Consider the following 13626-nt stretch of genomic DNA (forward strand, 5'->3'; position numbering starts at 1 on the left):
GCTTAGAATATTGTTTGTCCTAGGTGTACACCATCTGGTTCGTTTGTACATTATATATGTCTATTCAAGTACAGATCCTCTTCCCATGTAAAATGTTACTGAGGGTTCCGCAGACCTCCCTTGCTATATGGTTGGTCTTTTTGAGATATGTATATAATATGTGTTTGTATACGTATAGTAACACTAATCTTAATTTATACATTCCCCCCACCTTTCCTTTTAGATGAGCATAGTTTGTTTTCTAAGTCTGTGAGTGTCTTTCTCTGTGGAAATATGTTCCTTTGTGTCAGTTATTAGATAACGCCTATAAGTGATATCATAGAATACAGGTCTTTTGCTTTCCGACGTACCTCATGTTTTGTGATTATCTCTAGACTCATTTGTGGTGCCTCAGAGAGCAGTGGTTCATTGTTTTCCATGGCTATTATTCCATTGTGTACATGGACCACTTCTTCTTTATCCATTTACCGGTTGTTGGACATTTGGATTGCTTCACTGTCTTGGCTATTGTGAATAAGGCTGCACTGCAACTTTTGCGGCCTGTGTCTTCTCGATTCTTGTCTTCTCAAGTGAGAGGTCCATTGGTGCGCCTGCTGGATTGAATGGTACCTCCATTTTTACTTTTAAACACAGCTCCTTTCTGTTCTCATTATTGGCTGTTACCCCTTTACGTCTCACCAGCAGGTAGAGGGTACACAGTTCCCTAAAACCCCTTCAGCATTTATTGTTTGTAGACTTTTTGCTCAAGGTCAGTCGACTGGTGTAAGTTGAAACTTTTTGTAGATTAGATTGCATGGGTCTAACACTCCCTGAGGTTGAGCTTTTATCCATTTTCCTTTTTTTTAAAAGAGCGTGAGTAAAACTTAACTCTTCATACTCGCTTCTTGAAACATTTGCCTGTTTTGAATTGTTTTGTCCATTCCCTCCTTCAGCACAATTTTTTAGGGCAGGTGTCCTTTACAGCCCTGAGTCCTTGGGAATGTGAAGTGACCATTAGCTGTGAGTTTAAAGCTGTTCTTGCAGGAAACGGCCACAAGGTGGCAGCATTTCCCCTTTACCATATTTGGTTACTAGGGAAACAGAGCCTTAATGGAAGTGGTGTTCTAGGTTGTAAATTAGAATGGAATGTGCCAGGGAAAAGCCCTTTAAGTTTATGTCTCATTACTTCTTGTTCATATTTGTAGTTTACTTTTTATTTTTTTATCCCAGTAAATATGATTACAATGGTTTGTTTGTTCTAGGTGTGCAAGATGTGGTTCTTTCACACATATACATGTATCTATTCTTCCTCGCATCCTTTTCCCATGTAGGTTATGACACAATGTTGAGTAGTCTTCTCCTGGTCTTCCGTACGTCTTTGGTGGTTATATATTTCACATGGTTTGTATATCTCTGTTAACCCCAATGTGGCAATGTATCCAATCCTCATCCCTTTCTATTTGGTGAACCATAAGTTTTTTAATGAATCTGTGATTGCCTTTCTCTGTGGAAATATCTTCATTGGTATCAATTTTTAAGTAACTCTTAAAAGTGATATGATAGGATATGTGTCTTTTGCTTTCTCACTTACTACACGTGGCGTGATTACGTCTAGACTCATCTATGGTGCTGCAAATAGCATTGTTTCATTTTTTTCACTAGCGAATATTCCATCTGTACATGGAGGAGTTCTTCTTTGTCCATCCATCTGTTGGTGGACTTTTTGGTTACTTCCATATGTTGGCTATTGTAATGGTGTGCAGTGCAGATTTGCCTGCCTGTGTCTTTCCAATTCTCTCTTCTTAGGTTATACGTCGAGGAGTGGGCCTGCTGGATCATATGGTAGCTCAATGTTTACCTTTTTAAGGCACCTCCATTCTGTTCTCATTCGTGGCCCTTTCCAAGTTACGTCCCCTTTGATGTTGAGGGTATGCATTTCTCCACAACACCTTCAGCATTTATTGTTTGTAGTTTTCTTGCTGATGGTTATTCTGACAAGTGTGAGCTGATACCTCTCTGTGGTTGAATTCGAATGTGCCACATAATCTGTTGAAATTGAGCTTTAAGGCATGTCCTTTTCTATTTTTCAAGCTGTGATTACCCCTTAGTTCTTCAAAGTGTTCTCTTTAAGTATGTGTCACAGTTTGAAATGTTTTGGCCTTTACCTCCCTCAAGCCATTTTGAGGGCCTGTTTCATTTACAGTTCTGCAGTACTTGTTCCTATGAAGTGACCATTAGCACAGGCTTTAAAGCTGCTTTTGCAGGTAACTGCCAGAGGGCGGCAGCCTTTCTATGTCCCCCACCCTGGTAACTAGGGAAAAGCCCTTGCGGCCTGTGGTGTTTCTCGGTTATAAATTAGAGTGGAGTGTGCCCGGACAAACCCACACAAGCTGATGTCTCCTTACTTTTGTTGGATTTTTACATTTAATTTTTATTTTTTATTGGAGTAATTTTCCACTGTGTACGTGGACCACTTCTACTTTGTGCATTAATCGGTTGATGGACATTTTCATTGCTTCCAAGTGTTGGCTATGGTAAATATTGTTGGAGTGCAGGATTGCCAGGCTGTGACTTTTCGATTCTCATTTTCTCAGGTGATAGGCCCAGCAGTGGGTGTGATTGATTGACTGGTAGCACCGTGTTTCCCTTTGCAAAGCACCTTCTTTGTGTTTTCATTAGTGGCTCTTACCACGTCCCCCTTAGAATCGAGGGTACGCATTTCTCCACAATCGCTTCAGCATTTATTGTTTGCAGCATTTATGCTAATGGCCCTTCTGGCTGCTGTGAGCTGATAGGTTTTTGTAATTTGGGTTTGCATGTCTTTGAAAATTCGTAAAACTCATCATTTTTCTCCACCGTTTTCTTTTCTGTTAAAAAAAAGGAAACAATTGGGAGTACAATAGAACTCTTGAAATTGTGTTCTTGGAAGGTTGCCCTCTTTTGAAATTTTTGGTCGATTTTCCACCCCAGAATTTTTTTAGAAAGCAGGTGTCTTTTACCGAACTGCAAGTTTGGTGAATATTTAGTGACCTTTAGCAATGGGTTTAAAGCTGCTGTTGGAGGAAGTGGCCTCAAGCAGGAAGCTTATCTCCATTCCCATATCTGGGTACTAGGGCAGCAGAGCCTTTCTGGAAGTCGTGTTCCTAGTTTGTAAATTACATTGGAATGTGCATGGAGAAAGCCCCATAAGTTTATGTCTCATTATTTCTTCTTGGTTTTAAATTTTTTTTAAATTGGGGTAAAGCTTAGAATATTGTTTGTCCTAGGTGTACACCATCTGGTTCGTTTGTACATTATATATGTCTATTCAAGTACAGATCCTCTTCCCATGTAAAATGTTACTGAGGGTTCCGCAGACCTCCCTTGCTATATGGTTGGTCTTTTTGAGATATGTATATAATATGTGTTTGTATACGTATAGTAACACTAATCTTAATTTATACATTCCCCCCACCTTTCCTTTTAGATGAGCATAGTTTGTTTTCTAAGTCTGTGAGTGTCTTTCTCTGTGGAAATATGTTCCTTTGTGTCAGTTATTAGATAACGCCTATAAGTGATATCATAGAATACAGGTCTTTTGCTTTCCGACGTACCTCATGTTTTGTGATTATCTCCAGACTCATTTGTGGTGCCTCAGAGAGCAGTGGTTCATTGTTTTCCATGGCTATTATTCCATTGTGTACATGGACCACTTCTTCTTTATCCATTTACCGGTTGTTGGACATTTGGATTGCTTCACTGTCTTGGCTATTGTGAATAAGGCTGCACTGCAACTTTTGCGGCCTGTGTCTTCTCGATTCTTGTCTTCTCAAGTGAGAGGTCCATTGGTGCGCCTGCTGGATTGAATGGTACCTCCATTTTTACTTTTAAACACAGCTCCTTTCTGTTCTCATTATTGGCTGTTACCCCTTTACGTCTCACCAGCAGGTAGAGGGTACACAGTTCCCTAAAACCCCTTCAGCATTTATTGTTTGTAGACTTTTTGCTCAAGGTCAGTCGACTGGTGTAAGTTGAAACTTTTTGTAGATTAGATTGCATGGGTCTAACACTCCCTGAGGTTGAGCTTTTATCCATTTTCCTTTTTTTTAAAAGAGCGTGAGTAAAACTTAACTCTTCCTACTCGCTTCTTGAAACATTTGCCTGTTTTGAATGGTTTTGTCCATTCCCTCCTTCAGCACAATTTTTTAGGGCAGGTGTCCTTTACAGCCCTGAGTCCTTGGGAATGTGAAGTGACCATTAGCTGTGAGTTTAAAGCTGTTCTTGCAGGAAACGGCCACAAGGTGGCAGCATTTCCCCTTTACCATATTTGGTTACTAGGGAAACAGAGCCTTAATGGAAGTGGTGTTCTAGGTTGTAAATTAGAATGGAATGTGCCAGGGAAAAGCCCTTTAAGTTTATGTCTCATTACTTCTTGTTCATATTTGTAGTTTACTTTTTATTTTTTTATCCCAGTAAATATGATTACAATGGTTTGTTTGTTCTAGGTGTGCAAGATGTGGTTCTTTCACACATATACATGTATCTATTCTTCCTCGCATCCTTTTCCCATGTAGGTTATGACACAATGTTGAGTAGTCTTCTCCTGGTCTTCCGTACGTCTTTGGTGGTTATATATTTCACATGGTTTGTATATCTCTGTTAACCCCAATGTGGCAATGTATCCAATCCTCATCCCTTTCTATTTGGTGAATCATAAGTTTTTTAATGAATCTGTGATTGCCTTTCTCTGTGGAAATATCTTCATTGGTATCAATTTTTAAGTAACTCTTAAAAGTGATATGATAGGATATGTGTCTTTTGCTTTCTCACTTACTACACGTGGCGTGATTACGTCTAGACTCATCTATGGTGCTGCAAATAGCATTGTTTCATTTTTTTCACTAGCGAATATTCCATCTGTACATGGAGGAGTTCTTCTTTGTCCATCCATCTGTTGGTGGACTTTTTGGTTACTTCCATATGTTGGCTATTGTAATGGTGTGCAGTGCAGATTTGCCTGCCTGTGTCTTTCCAATTCTCTCTTCTTAGGTTATACGTCGAGGAGTGGGCCTGCTGGATCATATGGTAGCTCAATGTTTACCTTTTTAAGGCACCTCCATTCTGTTCTCATTCGTGGCCCTTTCCAAGTTACGTCCCCTTTGATGTTGAGGGTATGCATTTCTCCACAACACCTTCAGCATTTATTGTTTGTAGTTTTCTTGCTGATGGTTATTCTGACAAGTGTGAGCTGATACCTCTCTGTGGTTGAATTCGAATGTGCCACATAATCTGTTGAAATTGAGCTTTAAGGCATGTCCTTTTCTATTTTTCAAGCTGTGATTACCCCTTAGTTCTTCAAAGTGTTCTCTTTAAGTATGTGTCACAGTTTGAAATGTTTTGGCCTTTACCTCCCTCAAGCCATTTTGAGGGCCTGTTTCATTTACAGTTCTGCAGTACTTGTTCCTATGAAGTGACCATTAGCACAGGCTTTAAAGCTGCTTTTGCAGATAACTGCCAGAGGGCGGCAGCCTTTCTATGTCCCCCACCCTGGTAACTAGGGAATCGCCCTTGCGGCCTGTGGTGTTTCTCGGTTATAAATTAGAGTGGAGTGTGCCTGGACAAACCCACACAAGCTGATGTCTCCTTACTTTTGTTGGATTTTTACATTTAATTTTTACTTTTTATTGGAGTAATTTTTCACTGTGTACGTGGACCACTTCTACTTTGTGCATTCTCGGTTGATGGACATTTTCATTGCTTCCAAGCGTTGGCTATGGTAAATATTGTTGGAGTGCAGGATTGCCAGGCTGTGACTTTTCGATTCTCATTTTCTCAGGTGATAGGCCCAGCAGTGGGTGTGATTGATTGACTGGTAGCACCGTGTTTCCCTTTGCAAAGCACCTTCTTTGTGTTTTCATTAGTGGCTCTTATCACGTCCCCCTTAGAATCGAGGGTACGCATTTCTCCACAATCGCTTCAGCATTTATTGTTTGCAGCATTTATGCTAATGGCCCTTCTGGCTGCTGTGAGCTGATAGGTTTTTGTAATTTGGGTTTGCATGTCTTTGAAAATTCGTAAAACTCATCATTTTTCTCCACCGTTTTCTTTTCTGTTAAAAAAAAGGAAACAATTGGGAGTACAATAGAACTCTTGAAATTGTGTTCTTGGAAGGTTGCCCTCTTTTGAAATTTTTGGTCGATTTTCCACCCCAGAATTTTTTTAGAAAGCAGGTGTCTTTTACCGAACTGCAAGTTTGGTGAATATTTAGTGACCTTTAGCAATGGGTTTAAAGCTGCTGTTGGAGGAAGTGGCCTCAAGCAGGAAGCTTATCTCCATTCCCATATCTGGGTACTAGGGCAGCAGAGCCTTTCTGGAAGTCGTGTTCCTAGTTTGTAAATTACATTGGAATGTGCATGGAGAAAGCCCCATAAGTTTATGTCTCATTATTTCTTCTTGGTTTTAAATTTTTTTTAAATTGGGGTAAAGCTTAGAATATTGTTTGTCCTAGGTGTACACCATCTGGTTCGTTTGTACATTATATATGTCTATTCAAGTACAGATCCTCTTCCCATGTAAAATGTTACTGAGGGTTCCGCAGACCTCCCTTGCTATATGGTTGGTCTTTTTGAGATATGTATATAATATGTGTTTGTATACGTATAGTAACACTAATCTTAATTTATACATTCCCCCCACCTTTCCTTTTAGATGAGCATAGTTTGTTTTCTAAGTCTGTGAGTGTCTTTCTCTGTGGAAATATGTTCCTTTGTGTCAGTTATTAGATAACGCCTATAAGTGATATCATAGAATACAGGTCTTTTGCTTTCCGACGTACCTCATGTTTTGTGATTATCTCCAGACTCATTTGTGGTGCCTCAGAGAGCAGTGGTTCATTGTTTTCCATGGCTATTATTCCATTGTGTACATGGACCACTTCTTCTTTATCCATTTACCGGTTGTTGGACATTTGGATTGCTTCACTGTCTTGGCTATTGTGAATAAGACTGCACTGCAACTTTTGCGGCCTGTGTCTTCTCGATTCTTGTCTTCTCAAGTGAGAGGTCCATTGGTGCGCCTGCTGGATTGAATGGTACCTCCATTTTTACTTTTAAACACAGCTCCTTTCTGTTCTCATTATTGGCTGTTACCCCTTTACGTCTCACCAGCAGGTAGAGGGTACACAGTTCCCTAAAACCCCTTCAGCATTTATTGTTTGTAGACTTTGTGCTCATGGTCAGTCGACTGGTGTAAGTTGAAACTTTTTGTAGATTAGATTGCATGGGTCTAACACTCCCTGAGGTTGAGCTTTTATCCATTTTCCTTTTTTTTAAAAGAGCGTGAGTAAAACTTAACTCTTCATACTCGCTTCTTGAAACATTTGCCTGTTTTGAATTGTTTTGTCCATTCCCTCCTTCAGCACAATTTTTTAGGGCAGGTGTCCTTTACAGCCCTGAGTCCTTGGGAATGTGAAGTGACCATTAGCTGTGAGTTTAAAGCTGTTCTTGCAGGAAACGGCCACAAGGTGGCAGCATTTCCCCTTTACCATATTTGGTTACTAGGGAAACAGAGCCTTAATGGAAGTGGTGTTCTAGGTTGTAAATTAGAATGGAATGTGCCAGGGAAAAGCCCTTTAAGTTTATGTCTCATTACTTCTTGTTCATATTTGTAGTTTACTTTTTATTTTTTTATCCCAGTAAATATGATTACAATGGTTTGTTTGTTCTAGGTGTGCAAGATGTGGTTCTTTCACACATATACATGTATCTATTCTTCCTCGCATCCTTTTCCCATGTAGGTTATGACACAATGTTGAGTAGTCTTCTCCTGGTCTTCCGTACGTCTTTGGTGGTTATATATTTCACATGGTTTGTATATCTCTGTTAACCCCAATGCGGCAATGTATCCAATCCTCATCCCTTTCTATTTGGTGAACCATAAGTTTTTTAATGAATCTGTGATTGCCTTTCTCTGTGGAAATATCTTCATTGGTATCAATTTTTAAGTAACTCTTAAAAGTGATATGATAGGATATGTGCCTTTTGCTTTCTCACTTACTACACGTGGCGTGATTACGTCTAGACTCATCTATGGTGCTTCAAATAGCATTGTTTCATTTTTTTCACTAGCGAATATTCCATCTGTACATGGAGGAGTTCTTCTTTGTCCATCCATCTGTTGGTGGACTTTTTGGTTACTTCCATATGTTGGCTATTGTAATGGTGTGCAGTGCAGATTTGCCTGCCTGTGTCTTTCCAATTCTCTCTTCTTAGGTTATACGTCGAGGAGTGGGCCTGCTGGATCATATGGTAGCTCAATGTTTACCTTTTTAAGGCACCTCCATTCTGTTCTCATTCGTGGCCCTTTCCAAGTTACGTCCCCTTTGATGTTGAGGGTATGCATTTCTCCACAACACCTTCAGCATTTATTGTTTGTAGTTTTCTTGCTGATGGTTATTCTGACAAGTGTGAGCTGATACCTCTCTGTGGTTGAATTCGAATGTGCCACATAATCTGTTGAAATTGAGCTTTAAGGCATGTCCTTTTCTATTTTTCAAGCTGTGATTACCCCTTAGTTCTTCAAAGTGTTCTCTTTAAGTATGTGTCACAGTTTGAAATGTTTTGGCCTTTACCTCCCTCAAGCCATTTTGAGGGCCTGTTTCATTTACAGTTCTGCAGTACTTGTTCCTATGAAGTGACCATTAGCACAGGCTTTAAAGCTGCTTTTGCAGGTAACTGCCAGAGGGCGGCAGCCTTTCTATGTCCCCCACCCTGGTAACTAGGGAAAAGCCCTTGCGGCCTGTGGTGTTTCTCGGATATAAATTAGAGTGGAGTGTGCCCGGACAAACCCACACAAGCTGATGTCTCCTTACTTTTGTTGGATTTTTACATTTAATTTTTATTTTTTATTGGAGTAATTTTCCACTGTGTACGTGGACCACTTCTACTTTGTGCATTAATCGGTTGATGGACATTTTCATTGCTTCCAAGCGTTGGCTATGGTAAATATTGTTGGAGTGCAGGATTGCCAGGCTGTGACTTTTCGATTCTCATTTTCTCAGGTGATAGGCCCAGCAGTGGGTGTGATTGATTGACTGGTAGCACCGTGTTTCCCTTTGCAAAGCACCTTCTTTGTGTTTTCATTAGTGGCTCTTACCACGTCCCCCTTAGAATCGAGGGTACGCATTTCTCCACAATCGCTTCAGCATTTATTGTTTGCAGCATTTATGCTAATGGCCCTTCTGGCTGCTGTGAGCTGATAGGTTTTTGTAATTTGGGTTTGCATGTCTTTGAAAATTCGTAAAACTCATCATTTTTCTCCACCGTTTTCTTTTCTGTTAAAAAAAAGGAAACAATTGGGAGTACAATAGAACTCTTGAAATTGTGTTCTTGGAAGGTTGCCCTCTTTTGAAATTTTTGGTCGATTTTCCACCCCAGAATTTTTTTAGAAAGCAGGTGTCTTTTACCGAACTGCAAGTTTGGTGAATATTTAGTGACCTTTAGCAATGGGTTTAAAGCTGCTGTTGGAGGAAGTGGCCTCAAGCAGGAAGCTTATCTCCATTCCCATATCTGGGTACTAGGGCAGCAGAGCCTTTCTGGAAGTCGTGTTCCTAGTTTGTAAATTACATTGGAATGTGCATGGAGAAAGCCCCATAAGTTTATGTCTCATTATTTCTTCTTGGTTTTAAATTTTTTTTAAATTGGGGTAAAGCTTAGAATATTGTTTGTCCTAGGTGTACACCATCTGGTTCGTTTGTACATTATATATGTCTATTCAAGTACAGATCCTCTTCCCATGTAAAATGTTACTGAGGGTTCCGCAGACCTCCCTTGCTATATGGTTGGTCTTTTTGAGATATGTATATAATATGTGTTTGTATACGTATAGTAACACTAATCTTAATTTATACATTCCCCCCACCTTTCCTTTTAGATGAGCATAGTTTGTTTTCTAAGTCTGTGAGTGTCTTTCTCTGTGGAAATATGTTCCTTTGTGTCAGTTATTAGATAACGCCTATAAGTGATATCATAGAATACAGGTCTTTTGCTTTCCGACGTACCTCATGTTTTGTGATTATCTCCAGACTCATTTGTGGTGCCTCAGAGAGCAGTGGTTCATTGTTTTCCATGGCTATTATTCCATTGTGTACATGGACCACTTCTTCTTTATCCATTTACCGGTTGTTGGACATTTGGATTGCTTCACTGTCTTGGCTATTGTGAATAAGGCTGCACTGCAACTTTTGCGGCCTGTGTCTTCTCGATTCTTGTCTTCTCAAGTGAGAGGTCCATTGGTGCGCCTGCTGGATTGAATGGTACCTCCATTTTTACTTTTAAACACAGCTCCTTTCTGTTCTCATTATTGGCTGTTACCCCTTTACGTCTCACCAGCAGGTAGAGGGTACACAGTTCCCTAAAACCCCTTCAGCATTTATTGTTTGTAGACTTTGTGCTCATGGTCAGTCGACTGGTGTAAGTTGAAACTTTTTGTAGATTAGATTGCATGGGTCTAACACTCCCTGAGGTTGAGCTTTTATCCATTTTCCTTTTTTTTAAAAGAGCGTGAGTAAAACTTAACTCTTCATACTCGCTTCTTGAAACATTTGCCTGTTTTGAATTGTTTTGTCCATTCCCTCCTTCAGCACAATTTTTTAGGGCAGGTGTCCTTTACAGCCCTGAGTCCTTGGGAATGTGAAGTGACCATTAGCTGTGAGTTTAAAGCTGTTCTTGCAGGAAACGGCCACAAGGTGGCAGCATTTCCCCTTTACCATATTTGGTTACTAGGGAAACAGAGCCTTAATGGAAGTGGTGTTCTAGGTTGTAAATTAGAATGGAATGTGCCAGGGAAAAGCCCTTTAAGTTTATGTCTCATTACTTCTTGTTCATATTTGTAGTTTACTTTTTATTTTTTATCCCAGTAAATATGATTACAATGGTTTGTTTGTTGTAGGTGTGCAAGATGTGGTTCTTTCACACATATACATGTATCTATTCTTCCTCGCATCCTTTTCCCATGTAGGTTATGACACAATGTTGAGTAGTCTTCTCCTGGTCTTCCGTACGTCTTTGGTGGTTATATATTTCACATGGTTTGTATATCTCTGTTAACCCCAATGCGGCAATGTATCCAATCCTCATCCCTTTCTATTTGGTGAACCATAAGTTTTTTAATGAATCTGTGATTGCCTTTCTCTGTGGAAATATCTTCATTGGTATCAATTTTTAAGTAACTCTTAAAAGTGATATGATAGGATATGTGCCTTTTGCTTTCTCACTTACTACACGTGGCGTGATTACGTCTAGACTCATCTATGGTGCTGCAAATAGCATTGTTTCATTTTTTTCACTAGCGAATATTCCATCTGTACATGGAGGAGTTCTTCTTTGTCCATCCATCTGTTGCTGGACTTTTTGGTTACTTCCATATCTTGGCTATTGTAATGGTGTGCAATGCAGATTTGCCTGCCTGTGTCTTTCCAATTCTCTCTTCTTAGGTTATACGTCGAGGAGTGGGCCTCCTGGATCATATGGTAGCTCAATGTTTACCTTTTTAAGGCACCTCCATTCTGTTCTCATTCGTGGCCCTTTCCAAGTTACGTCCCCTTTGATGTTGAGGGTATGCATTTCTCCACAACACCTTCAGCATTTATTGTTTGTAGTTTTCTTGCTGATGGTTATTCTGACAAGTGTGAGCTGATACCTCTCTGTGGTTGAATTCGAATGTGCCACATAATCTGTTGAAATTGAGCTTTAAGGCATGTCCTTTTCTATTTTTCAAGCTGTGATTACCCCTTAGTTCTTCAAAGTGTTCTCTTTAAGTATGTGTCACAGTTTGAAATGTTTTGGCCTTTACCTCCCTCAAGCCATTTTGAGGGCCTGTTTCATTTACAGTTCTGCAGTACTTGTTCCTATGAAGTGACCATTAGCACAGGCTTTAAAGCTGCTTTTGCAGATAACTGCCAGAGGGCGGCAGCCTTTCTATGTCCCCCACCCTGGTAACTAGGGAAACGCCCTTGCGGCCTGTGGTGTTTCTCGGTTATAAATTAGAGTGGAGTGTGCCTGGACAAACCCACACAAGCTGATGTCTCCTTACTTTTGTTGGATTTTTACATTTAATTTTTACTTTTTATTGGAGTAATTTTTCACTGTGTACGTGGACCACTTCTACTTTGTGCATTCTCGGCTGATGGACATTTTCATTGCTTCCAAGCGTTGGCTATGGTAAATATTGTTGGAGTGCAGGATTGCCAGGCTGTGACTTTTCGATTCTCATTTTCTCAGGTGATAGGCCCAGCAGTGGGTGTGATTGATTGACTGGTAGCACCGTGTTTCCCTTTGCAAAGCACCTTCTTTGTGTTTTCATTAGTGGCTCTTACCACGTCCCCCTTAGAATCGAGGGTACGCATTTCTCCACAATCGCTTCAGCATTTATTGTTTGCAGCATTTATGCTAATGGCCCTTCTGGCTGCTGTGAGCTGATAGGTTTTTGTAATTTGGGTTTGCATGTCTTTGAAAATTCGTAAAACTCATCATTTTTCTCCACCGTTTTCTTTTCTGTTAAAAAAAAGGAAACAATTGGGAGTACAATAGAACTCTTGAAATTGTGTTCTTGGAAGGTTGCCCTCTTTTGAAATTTTTGGTCGATTTTCCACCCCAGAATTTTTTTAGAAAGCAGGTGTCTTTTACCGAACTGCAAGTTTGGTGAATATTTAGTGACCTTTAGCAATGGGTTTAAAGCTGCTGTTGGAGGAAGTGGCCTCAAGCAGGAAGCTTATCTCCATTCCCATATCTGGGTACTAGGGCAGCAGAGCCTTTCTGGAAGTCATGTTCCTAGTTTGTAAATTACATTGGAATGTGCATGGAGAAAGCCCCATAAGTTTATGTCTCATTATTTCTTCTTGGTTTTAAATTTTTTTTAAATTGGGGTAAAGCTTAGAATATTGTTTGTCCTAGGTGTACACCATCTGGTTCGTTTGTACATTATATATGTCTATTCAAGTACAGATCCTCTTCCCATGTAAAATGTTACTGAGGGTTCCGCAGACCTCCCTTGCTATATGGTTGGTCTTTTTGAGATATGTATATAATATGTGTTTGTATACGTATAGTAACACTAATCTTAATTTATCCATTCCCCCCACCTTTCCTTTTAGATGAGCATAGTTTGTTTTCTAAGTCTGTGAGTGTCTTTCTCTGTGGAAATATGTTCCTTTGTGTCAGTTATTAGATAACGCCTATAAGTGATATCATAGAATACAGGTCTTTTGCTTTCCGACGTACCTCATGTTTTGTGATTATCTCCAGACTCATTTGTGGTGCCTCAGAGAGCAGTGGTTCATTGTTTTCCATGGCTATTATTCCATTGTGTACATGGACCACTTCTTCTTTATCCATTTACCGGTTGTTGGACATTTGGATTGCTTCACTGTCTTGGCTATTGTGAATAAGGCTGCACTGCAACTTTTGCGGCCTGTGTCTTCTCGATTCTTGTCTTCTCAAGTGAGAGGTCCATTGGTGCGCCTGCTGGATTGAATGGTACCTCCATTTTTACTTTTAAACACAGCTCCTTTCTGTTCTCATTATTGGCTGTTACCCCTTTACGTCTCACCAGCAGGTAGAGGGTACACAGTTCCCTAAAACCCCTTCAGCATTTATTGTTTGTAGACTTTTT

This window comes from Balaenoptera borealis, assembly GCF_965194805.1.
Source record: "Balaenoptera borealis genome assembly, chromosome: 2".
NCBI lineage: Eukaryota > Metazoa > Chordata > Mammalia > Artiodactyla > Balaenopteridae > Balaenoptera > Balaenoptera borealis.